We start from the raw sequence: 12,456 nt of genomic DNA on the forward strand, positions 1-12,456 counted from the left end.
TATGCTCGACCCAGAGCTGTTTGGACCAATCAAATTGTCAGGGCGGGCTTTATACGATGATGGTTAGATGATCAACAATAACGTAATCAACCACGTCACCAAAGAGTGCTTGGGTTGAATTTGTTTACAACAAAGATGGCTGCCACTGGAGAACTGAGATGTGTATATTCCGCCATCGTGTCTGTTATAGAAGATATCGACAGCGCATTCATTTTAAAAGAGGAACAGACAACCGCAATCAAGGCATTTGTCAATCGGAAAGATGTTTTAACATACAGAGGGGACAAAAAATTCCTGATTTTCATGTCACATACTCCATTGCTCCGATTGGTTGTAGGTCTATCCAATTGAGTGCAGAGGCATTTTCTTTCCTGGTTCGGTTGAAACACGCCCCATAATCACAGCCCAATGGAGCAGTATCAGACTCAGATTCTGACCAGAATCTGAGTATGATGACGTCAGGCTATAGCAAGGCCACTGTAGAAGAAAAAAGCAAGAATAGCCGCACTTGATGAAGGTACCACAGACCAATGAGCCAACCATCAACAAGGAGCCATTTGCATTTGGCGTGGCTGCAGGCCGTGGTGGTTTGCAGGTGCACTCAATTTTGCAGAGCATGGCACGACGAGAACCATCCAGTGTGCCTGATTGCACATGCTGTATATCCATCAACATTTGTGCACATCCAGCAGTAAATCACACAGCCTATTTTTCTAATTGTTAAACATTTACATTGTAAATATTTGTTTAGGTTATCGTTTTGTTTACATTTGTTTTTATGCATTAACAATCCACCGGGCAAATTCCTTGTAAGTGTTACTTATTTGGCAATAAATAATATTCTGATTCTCTTTCATCCTCCAGTAATGGCCCAGAAGTTAAGTCCGCCAAGCTAAACAATAGGTTGTTTGTCATTCTGTTTTCGGAGCTGGCACTCCTTTTGTCTGGAGGACACAGTGCCATCCAATATGAATTTACTGTTAGTTAAGTTTAGACACAAAGTTGATGTGGTTACGGTCAGGAAAAGACCATGGTCATAATTACAAGTCACGCCTTTGTCAACCCAACATGCACCCATCCACCTCAACCTTCGCTCTGAGAGGTTTTCCGGCGCTATAACAACGTCGTGCTTCTCCTGCTTTTGCTTCCGAGAGACAAAAGCCATAATTGGCACAACAGAATAAGATCTGCAGACGTGAGGTGTTGGAAACTAAAACGTGTGATGACAGCTTGTTTTTATTCCATGTAGAGTAGACAGACACAGCATCTGGGAAGTCTCATGATCTTCCGGAAAAGAAAAGACTAGCGTGACAATACTTTTTTGCTTTATTGATTTCATTCATAACTCTAAATAAGGATGAATAACTTTGTTGAATTTTCATTGATCGCCATTATCAATTCAAGGTTTCAATTAGTCCAATACCTATATGACCACATTCCTGCAACACCAACGACATTCCCATCAGCCTCAGCTGTACTTTGTGTTGATTACTGATCTGATAACATTACTAACAACAACAATTGTCGGTCTTGCTAACAAGCTTAACTAGGATGGGGAAAACATTATACTTGGTAAACATCACTTTATCTTGTAATTATAGACAATTTCACTAAATATGCATTGGCCCAACCCAACCAAAATGCCAGGACAGTCGCCAAATGTCTAAGGGACAACTTCCTCATCCACTATGGAATCCTGTAGAAACTTTACAGTGATCAAGGGTGAGACTTTAAGTCCCAGACAATAAAGGAACTATGTATAAAGGCTGGGATTCACAAAATAAGAACCACACCATTATCACCAGAGAGGTAGTCTACATCCACAACGTTCCACTTACTGGACTGCTCTGGTGCTGCTGGAAATTACGACTCAAAAACAATCACAACTAAAACAACCTTAGAATGTACACATGCTCCACCAAAACAAGTACCTTCCCGAGGCTATTTTGCAGCGGCACTGTGGCTCCGTCTGGCGATTGTGATTGGTTCAAAGAAACGCCAATAAACCAGAGCACCTTTTTCTCCCATCCAGCAATGTTGTGTGGACTAGCCAGACCTTCCTCTGCAGTGCTGTGGAGGAAGGTCTGGCAATGCGACTACCCAACAGGAAACCCAGTTGAGCGTTTCATCATCAACTGTATGTACACATGCTGATGTTAGCATTTAGCTCCAAGCCTGGGTGCAGCCTCACAGCGCTGCTAAAGTGGCTGTAGACTCTTGTTTGGTCTTGTTTGGTGCTTTCCCAAAATAAAATGTTGTACTGCAGCTTTGCCCAGTGTGGTTTATACAAGCTACCAGACTGATTCTATCAGAGTGATTCTGCCTTTGCGGAACTCTAGCCTGTCGGTAATGTGCAAAAGCCTCTGACCAGGCCCTTGAGCAAGACACTTCATACCTTGTCTCGCATTGCCACACCTTCCTCCACAGCGCTGCAAAGGAGGGTCTGGCTAGTCCACACAGCATTCCTGGATGGGAGAAAAACATGCTCTGGTTTATTGGCATTAACTTTAAACCAATCACAATCGTCATGGGTGACGCTGAGCGCCAGACGGAGCCGCGGTGCCTCTGCAAAATAGCCTCGGGAAGGAACTTGTTTTGGTGGAACATGTGTACGTTCAAAAGTTGTTTTAGTCGTGCAACAGAAAACTCAGATTGGACAGATAGTCTAGCTAGCTGTCTGGATTTACCCTGCAGAGATCTGAGGAGCAGTTAACCATAGTCCTCACAAATCCATGCCAACACAAAGAAAGCAGAAGGTAACGAATATCCAGCCGAAAAGGACATCCAGCCGGCACCGGAGCAATCCCGTAAGTGGAACGTTGTGGATGTAGACTACTTCACACCCAACCTCCTCACTTATTGCAGCTGCTCTGGGACTAACAGTGGACTGCATTTGCTGTGTGAGCTAAAAGAGAATTAAAAAAAGCCAGAAAAAAGCAGATGAACTCAGCAAAAGCCTTTCACCATCTAAATATAGGTTAAAGGGATATATGAGATGACAGCCAATAATTCACACGAGAGGTCTTTAACTTGTTGCTCAATCCCAGTTACTCATGATATGAGCCTTTTATTTAAAGCACTAGATGTTGTCATCCAGCTTTTCAGAGCCTTGATCCTCTCTCAGCTGTTGGGCTCAGCTGCAGAGACAGCTGCCGTGACACAACCAGGGAGTTAAAAAAGAAAGTACTTCTTACAAACCTTGACTGGCATCAATTACAGTGAGAACAGAACGGTCTAATCATTGTTTTCATTGGATAGACTTGTGTTTACAGATCCTTATAAGCACTTAAAATGATTACATGCACAGGTAAGATGTTTTTATATGTATTGTTTATATTGATGTTATGTAGCCAAGTGTATATTTAAATGTAGGCCTATAAATTGTAATTTGTAAAAATTGAATAAAGCTCTTAAAAAAAAAGTAAGATGTTTCAGAAGGACATTGAAAAATTATGATTTACTCAGAAAGGTTGGGTTTAAAAATGTGTGCATGAAGTGGTCACAGAATTGACCTTATTAAACTAAGCTTCATGAAAATAGTATCATGAAGACTGAAACATTCAAACTTGCTGCCTTATTTAAGTAATTGTCTCTTTCTTAAATTGCACTGCAACTTTTATTCTTGTTTTCGTACATGTCTTTTTATATGAGCTGTTTTTATATTCTCTTCAACAAATGTTTTTAACTGCTCTTTAATGTTTTAGGTCAGGGACCCCTTAACTAAAAGAGAGACGGAGCAGGGATGCCCTACTACATACAGTATATTGTATAAAATAGTTTCATAATAAACTGGGCCTACAATAATGTGTGGGCGGCCTAAAGCCTTGAAACATACCTATTTAGTGCATAGAATACTAAGCTATTAAAATAGCCTAATAATTGTTGGCATGATTGTGTAACTCATGTTTAAATGTTAAAGGTCCCATGGCATGAAAATTTCACTTTATGAGGTTTTTTAACATTAATATGAGTTCCCCCAGCCTGCCTATGGTCCCCCAGTGACTAGAAATGGTGATAGGTGTAAACCGAGCCCTGGGTATCCTGCTAATTTCGGGAAAGAGACTTCAGATACAGTATTAGGGGACCACTAAGGTCTATATAAAAGCATCCAAAGAGCACCATGTCATGGGACCTTTAAACATACATGTGGCACAGTGTATCCTTAGGATGAACTGTATCTGTGGATGGCTACCTTAGTGACTACCTTACCTACTGTATAGGCCAGTAAGCAGTGGGGATTTATAGTTGCTGATAATATGTTGGATTCATGTTAAGACTTTTCAATTCACCCCGGACCCCCTGTTGAAGATCCCTGGTTTACGTAAATCACTTTGAATTGCCAATTCTCCAATTGAAATCGATCTTTGTTTGAGTGATCTGATATCGATTCATGTTAAATATGTTCATATAATGTAGGCCTGCACGATAAATCGTTATAAAATCGCGATCTCGATTCACCCCTGTTCACGATTTAATTTGTAAATGACAGATTTTTTTTTTTTCTCCTTCAATTAATTTCATTTAAAATCAAGGAGTTCCGATAGAGCCTGTATCAGGGCCATATTTAGTTCATTGTGTTATATGTCACTATTTTTGGTAGCCTACTGTACTTAAATGGCCAGTATGTACTTTATTTTCTTTACTCATTGAAGCCTCTATGTTTACAGGCTTGTGGTGATGCGCAATGTGCTATAGGTGCCAAAAAAAATCTATTTTTGGTACTGCCAATTTGTTTTGTTTTGTCATGGTTCATGTGTGCAATAAACATTACACTTTGTGAGAAAACAATCGTAGCAGAGAATCATGCTATCGTGCATATATGAGCCTTGAATACATATTGCTTGCTCTGAAAATCAAATTTTAGCAGATGCATAATTGGTGTCTTTGCATCTTGAACTTTTCAGGCTGATTTTTGTAGATAAACAGGTCCTAATTTACATTTAGAATGTCTTCAGAATGCTTAAATTGAATCTCAGCTATGACCCTGATCCTGCACTGGACTGCGGGAATACAGTGATGCAAAATGGTGACTGTGGCTCTGTCATGGGGAAAATCGAAAACATTACGGCACAAACTGTTTGATTGGCAAAGGCTCTCTGGGGAAGTCCGCTGTGGAGACACCACAGCAATGGGTCCTAAGCAACGAAGATGGAGACACAAAGATGCTTTTTATAGCCTTTCATAATTACAAGCGTAACTTCTTTATTCTTACCGTCCCTTCCGTTCTTTCTTTTTCTTTTATTCAGTTTGTGTTGACTTACAGGAAGACACACCTCTGATAATAAAGCCCTGACACCACCTAGTCTTTCAGGCCACAGCTGCAGCGTTCTCAGAGACATTCAGTCAAATTTATCAGCCGAGGCCAGAATAGGTCAACAATTTCATCTTGGTTGCAGTTTTCTGTTCACAGCTTTTTGTAACTGACGCCGACATTTGGGTACTTTCCACAGCACCGAAAAAACACCAGCTGACATGGGCCACTAACCAGCCAGGCGCTCCACCTCAGCGCTTTCTGTGGCGCTGAAGTCAAAACATCTTGAACAGTTTAATAGACTCAGCTGTTTCTATTCTAAATGGACATACTTTGTCTTTTAATTATGCATGTTTGCAGCTTTATAACGCACAGCATGCTTTTCAGTTATTTTTTGGTTTGTTCTTTCTTTTTAACTTTACACACATGTTTTTGTAAGTCTGCATACTTCATAATAAGCATGCTGTTCAGCACCATTTATTTATTAATCACATCCCATGCTTGGAGCAAAAAAGACACAACATTTTTTTTTTATCAACAATAACGTAAATAAATGTACATACCTGAAAATGAAAAGCAAAGTATACTGTAAAATGATAGTGCAGTTATAGTTTAGATAATTTTCAGATGTTGAAAGGGAGGAAGCGTGGGGCTTTACCTCCGACCCCCCCTGTCCTGGGACAGGTTGTAAAGGGAGAGGGACCTCCCAGCATCCTCGTCTCCACCACCACGTCTAACAGCTCCAGGGGTCTCCAGGGTAGCTCCCAAAACAGAGTTGGCCTTTCTGAGCAGTTTGTTCAGTTCAGGCTGTTGACTGACTGCTGATGTATAACCCCTATTGTCCACCGGGCACTGTCTGCGCTGCGTTCCGGAGGCGCCACGACCCCCGCAAGCAGTCAAGGCCATTCAAGTCAATGCTAGATTATTCCTCCAGAAGTGCTCGTGAAGCGGGAAGGAAGTTAAACAAGCGAGAGCATCCGGACAGAATACGGGAGAAGTCACATATGTGGTTCTTGGACTTTGGAGAGGGCTTATGACCATGTCCTCTGGGGTGTTTTGTGGAGGTTAATGTATGAATACGGGGTGCCAGGGCTCTCGATTTGAGCCATTCGGTCCTCATATGACCAGAGTGGAAGCTGTGTCCATATTTGCAACAGGAAGTCAAGCAGGTTCTCAGAGGGTGTCGGGCTCAGCCAGGGGTGTCCCCTTTTTTGTTTGTGACTTTAACTCTCGGTGCAGCCGTGCGCAGTACTGCGGGTCTACATTTTCTTTTGCTGATGATGTAGCTCTGCTTCATTGAAGTGTGACTCCCAGCATGCATTGGGGTGCTTTGCAGCCAAGTGTGAAGCGGTGAGGAGTCAGCACTTCCAAGTCTCGAGTCAGTCCTCAAAATCGATGGGTCTTGCAGAAGATCAGATCGTAGCTTTTTCCTCACAGCCCAAAATGTGACCTCTAGAGGATACTTTGTGTTTGTTTCAGTTTTAGTCTGACTTTAGAATTATTTTAACCACAGGATTGCTGATTGCTTCCGTTATGTAATGTATTTCCCGTTGAAACAGGACGTTGGGGTGGTTATAAGACAGCGAGGGATCAATATTCGGTACAAACCAACGGGCCATTAGTTACGGAGACAGGCAGTTTGGTTTCTCTCTGACGCAGAGAAAGGTGGTTGTTGAAACATTTGTGATGGCATTTCTTGGTTAGACTGTTAAGTTGCACCCGCAAGTGCAGCCTGAAGTCTCCACTGCGATGCACTTTTTCCCCCAAGAAGTGTCAGACAGAGCAGCGTGAAGACACGTCAGCAGTGATGCAAGCACGGACTGAACTGTTGTGGTTAAGAGGTCGTTAAAGCTAGAGGCGATGCTTGCTTTACTAGTCGGAATAAAAAATATATATTCAAAACCAAGGCTGTAAAAGTTTTAAATGCAGAACAGCAGTATTTAAAGCTATTTAAAAATCTATTTTCTCTTTCAGCTTGTTACTCATAGCGATGGGATTCTACCAAAGTTGCAATAGTTTTTTCACAAGAGAGAGAGAGAGAGAGAGAGAAGTATTTCTGATTTTTACACTGGTCTGACGTTGGCATAGACCAATCATTGACAAAATTTGAATCCAAATACCATGACAGCTTTTGTTGCCGAGCAACTGTCAATCAAATCTGATCAAAACACGCCCATACGGTCCAGACTAAGCGGATTGGCTGAGTGCAAATACTCAATTAAATATCACTTTGTTTCAAACTTGAACTGTTTGTTGCTTATAAGGACATGAATATTTGATGTTATAAAGAAAATTTCAGCGGGGTTTAAATGGGAAATTAAGAATGGAAATCTGCAGTTTCCTAAATGAAAGTTACACAAACTAATTTTTGAATATCTAAGAAATATTAGAAAAATCATTTATTATTACTAACAGAATTTTACATATTTATTGTATTTGTATTTTACTCATATTATGGTATCAAGCTATTTACATTCTTATTCCTATTTTTTGGCATTTTGGCCTTTAATAGACAGGGCAGCTGTAGACAGCAAAGGGGAAAGAGAGAAAGGGGGAAGACATGCAGCAAATGGCCACAGGTCGGACTCAAAACCTGAGCTGCTGCGTCGAGGACTGAGCCTCTGCATATGGGCGCCTGCTCTACCAGGTGAGCTACCCAGGCGCCCTACATTCTTATTTTGTACAAAAAAAATGTCATTGCATTACTTAAGTCATGTTAAAATATGTACTGGTATTTAACAATTCTTAGGGTTGTGAGCACAGAGTTGTTTCTTCTTCTATCAGTTGTTTCCTGATGGTTAACTGAATCACATAAACTGGTTGAACAGAGATCCAACGCTGAGAGAGAAGTCACTTCCTTAAATTTCAGCGATAAGATACCAGCATGGATACATAGTGTGGGAAACGTGTGGGTTTCACAATGAGCATTCCTCACAGCTATGTTCCCACCACTGTTTCAACACACACACACACACACACACACACACACACACACACTCACACACACACACACACACACACACACACACACACACACACACACACACACATTCACACACACACACACTCACACACACACACACACACGGAAAACAACAACTCAGACATCTGAAATATTACAAGAAGCCCCAACTACACACTGCTGCACTACACAATAAAAATGTTAAATATTTCCCTCTGAAGTGTAGTAGAGTAGAAGCATAGCCATGCATGACAACACCTCAAGCACCTAAAGTACTTCAGTAAACATACTACTACTGCATATTTGCATCGATGTGATCAACAACCCTGACATACATTTGTACGTTAGCATTTCTATACGTTTGAAGGTGAAGTTAATCCTGGAGGTAAACAGTGCATCAGCTGCTGGGCTGATGTGTGCCTTCACTCTCAGCTGACACGTTTATCTCGACGGTACTTATGAGGCTCCTTTTCTGCAGAAATGTGTGGGAATGTTATCGACTGGGGATCGGCAGTGCAGTGCACCACAAACGTACGCGCCGCACACACACACACACACACACACACACACACACACACACACACCCACGCACACCAGACACAAATAGGAAAACAAAGTTCAGTGTGTTGGAGAGCAGCGAAAAGGGCTGACACATGACCAGTGACCAGAGACATTCATGTGTGACCAGTTTGGCTGGCCTGTATGTGAACATGACATGCCAATTTCTGGAGAAGAATGGTTTGAAAAGTTATTTACTTTGTACTGATTACAGAGCTTAGGAAATAAATGCCCAACGCTAGCACGGACACACACACACGGACATGGACACACACACGGACACGGACACGGACACACACACACACACACACACACACACACACACACACACACACACACACTTCCTGTTTACCCAAAACAAAAGGAAAACTGGTTAAGACCAAACTATGGCTGACTCTAATGGAAGGAGCAGGTTGGATCTTGACTTTGGATCTTGCTAATGGCAGTTGCATTGCCAGCAGCTGGTAGGTTGGCTTTCAATTGTCTTTTTCAGGGCAGCGTTTCAAAGTCTACCTTGCTATTCAAAGCAGGGACAAAAGGCCAAGGCTGGGAGGCTTTAATGAATCGCAGCTGGAGTAAAAGCTCTTGCTATTCCTGTGCAACCACAGGCCTCAAATAGCCTCCGAACAAAAACACAATCCCCCTTTACTGTACATGGAAATGCAGTCGCAGTCGTACACACCCTTATTCTCGTATTATATTAGTACTCAATGTTCCCAGGACTTCCCTGGTTCTCTGAACAGACACCTGCCTGTATCCTAATCCTGGTTCCTCCCAAACACAGCCACACTCTGCTCCACTCTCTGAACTTTATGTCAAAGTTTTAAAGCAGGCCTAGTGAAATACTGTACAAAAAAATAAATAAAATAAAGTTCTGTTTTTAGACTGCAAAGATGAAACAGGAGCAATGAAAGAGGGAGCTGTGGATGGACATGCGTTAACAGGTATATGACTTTGCCAAAGACAAGCCCGCTCTTGTGTGTTGGCTTTGAAATGCATCACAAAGTAAATTTGCTTTACGAGGAAGCAAACACGGTCAGCTGATGGACGAGCTGGGAAAAGAAAACAGAGAGCGAGCAAACAGACGCTTTTAGAGGACGTCCTAGTTGAGACGCACCAATAAATGACATCAAGGTTATACAGTTTATGGGTGAAATGAGAGGAATACACAGGCAGAAGTATGTGGTCAGCAACGTTTCTGCTGCCGTAGCTCGGAAAAGCAGATGATCATCATGACAATAGGGAGTAAAGGTCAGACGCCAGGAAGCAGAAACAACAACGAGAAGTTCAATTCATTAATCTTTTTCATCCTATGAGAGCACAGGCCAAGCATGGCCGAGGAAGAGAAATGAAACTCAGCGAGTTAAGTGTGGATTTAACTAGATTAGCTTTTGCTTAGACAAATGGAATAACAGCTGATTTAAACAGACGTCATCATGATGTCACCCACTTCCTGTGTAAAGGGTGACCGACTGCGTGATTTGGCCGGATGTGCCATAGTTGGCTAATCTGAAATACTGAAGAAGAGGAATGGGGGGGGGACAGAGTTTAAAGTACCAACATCTGACCATCCAACTGGATAACTTCATTGCACATGACTGGGGAATTTTAATTACTGTAAGCAGGTTCACATGGACACCACCTGACTCACTCTAAACCAGAAAGAAGGACAAAGGTGAATCATGAGCTGGCCTTTAAGGTGGTACTTCACCAAAAACTTGAAAGTTGGCTGTAAAAAAAAATGTTTGCTTCTTTTGAGAGGCCGAAGACTGTGTTGAAATTGAACTTCATGGCCCTAACCAAATAAAGAAAAAACAGTGTTGGGAGCCAATATGGGTGTCTTTTGGTGTCTTTTTAAAAAGACTTGTTTTCTCATATTTCTTTTGTAGAAGAAACATTATTATTCATCACATACAATTGTACAGTACAATGTAGTGGAATTCAACCTCTGCATTTAACCCATCCTAAGCATTAGGAGCAGTGGACAGCCACATAGCGGGACAATAAGTGGGCCGACCCGCTCTATCCCTGAGCCACAGCCACCCTGTGCGTTTTAGTATGCCACGGCACAACAGGGCAGTTAATATGTCGGTGATGGTTCACGTCACACAATCAAGTAACAATAAAGCCACGCTTTTACGGCTCTGCTCGACTCAACTCACTTACTTAGTAGCAGGTACTGTAGGCCACTTTTTCCATTTCACTTTCCACTACAGATAGTAGGCTACTCCCACAGTGTCTAGGCGGGATTCTCAGCTGATTGTCAAAGCGCCCCTGCGTGAAACTGCCGTTCTAGTACTGGCCCAACTCGCTTGAAAACTGGACCAAAGTAGTAATACAAAAGTACCAGGTACTAGCCGCAACTTTTGCTAATGGAAAACCAAAGAAAGAGCGTGTCCAGTCGAGCCGTATCGTTCAGAGGAAATGCGGCAATAGACACAGATGTGTAGCCTCATTGTGTTGGGACGGCGGGAGATGTAAGGGTTCTTCTGACACGATTATGTGACATAAATCAATAGCCCAGATTCTAAATATTGCACGCGTATTAACACAGCTAAGGATACTACAGTCTGCAATCTACAGCCACAGCAACACAGACGCAGCAAGCGACAAAGGATTAGCTAACGGCATGCGTGTTAAAGACATTTTGTAGCTTTCCATTCCCCACCGTGGTTATTGGTATTGGTGCCAATCAGTCACAACAAATTCTCAAAGGTTTTCACGGTGGACTTAAAGTAAATAACTTTTCAAACCATTCTTCTACAGAAATTGGCACATCATGTTCACGGTTCATGGTTTGCAGACATTAAAGTTGCTCATGTGGCAGACCACTTTCACTCCGACACAATGAACTTTGTTGTACTTGTCTGTGTGTGTGTGTGTGTGTGTGTGTGTGTGTGTGTGTGTGTGTGTGTGTGTGTGTGTGTGTGTGTTTGTGTGTGTGTGTCTGTCTGTCTGGCAGCTCTGTAATCAGTGTTGGTTGATCAGGATGGAAGAACTGTGATTTTGTAGATTTTTATGGATGAATAAACTGAACTTTGAAGAAAAGTGAATGAAAAGGTGATCATGTTTTGTTTACAGAGGAAGTGACTGTTTGCAATAGACATTTAGACCAATCAATGAGCAAGGAGTTGATGCACGTATCAGCTGGCAGGCTCCAAAGGGTCAGGCATTAGGATTGAGACAAAGTCAGGAAATTTAACCATATGTTGATGAAAATATGAAAAAGTACAGCACAAGATAAAGAACAGGAGGACTTATTTATACATAGAAGTTGTGCATAATCAATCAAAGGGGAATTTTACAAGAAAAGATAAAATATAGAGGACTTCACACGTAAATGAAGAAAAAACTAAACTTTTAACAGCCATTTTTTTAAAAGTCCAGAGGGGCTGAGTGTATCTCAGTAAAAAGCTTAATTTTGGGTGGAATATCCCTTTAACACAGCCGCTCTTATCAGCGAAGGCAACGACTGAAACTTGTGGAGGAGTGTCTGTAAAACCTCAAAATGAAACTCGAGCACTGTTTCTTTAAGAGCGTGGGCGAGGATAGTGAAAGAATGTGGGGAAACAGAGCCAAACACTGGCTCACATTTTCTAAAGAGAGACATGTATTTCCCCTCTCCGCTGACGCCAGTGTCGGGGCCTTTAATTAAGTCAGATGTGTGTGTGGGAGGCAAAAGTTG

Source organism: Perca fluviatilis, chromosome 7 (assembly GCF_010015445.1).
Source record: "Perca fluviatilis chromosome 7, GENO_Pfluv_1.0, whole genome shotgun sequence".
Classification (NCBI taxonomy): domain Eukaryota; kingdom Metazoa; phylum Chordata; class Actinopteri; order Perciformes; family Percidae; genus Perca; species Perca fluviatilis.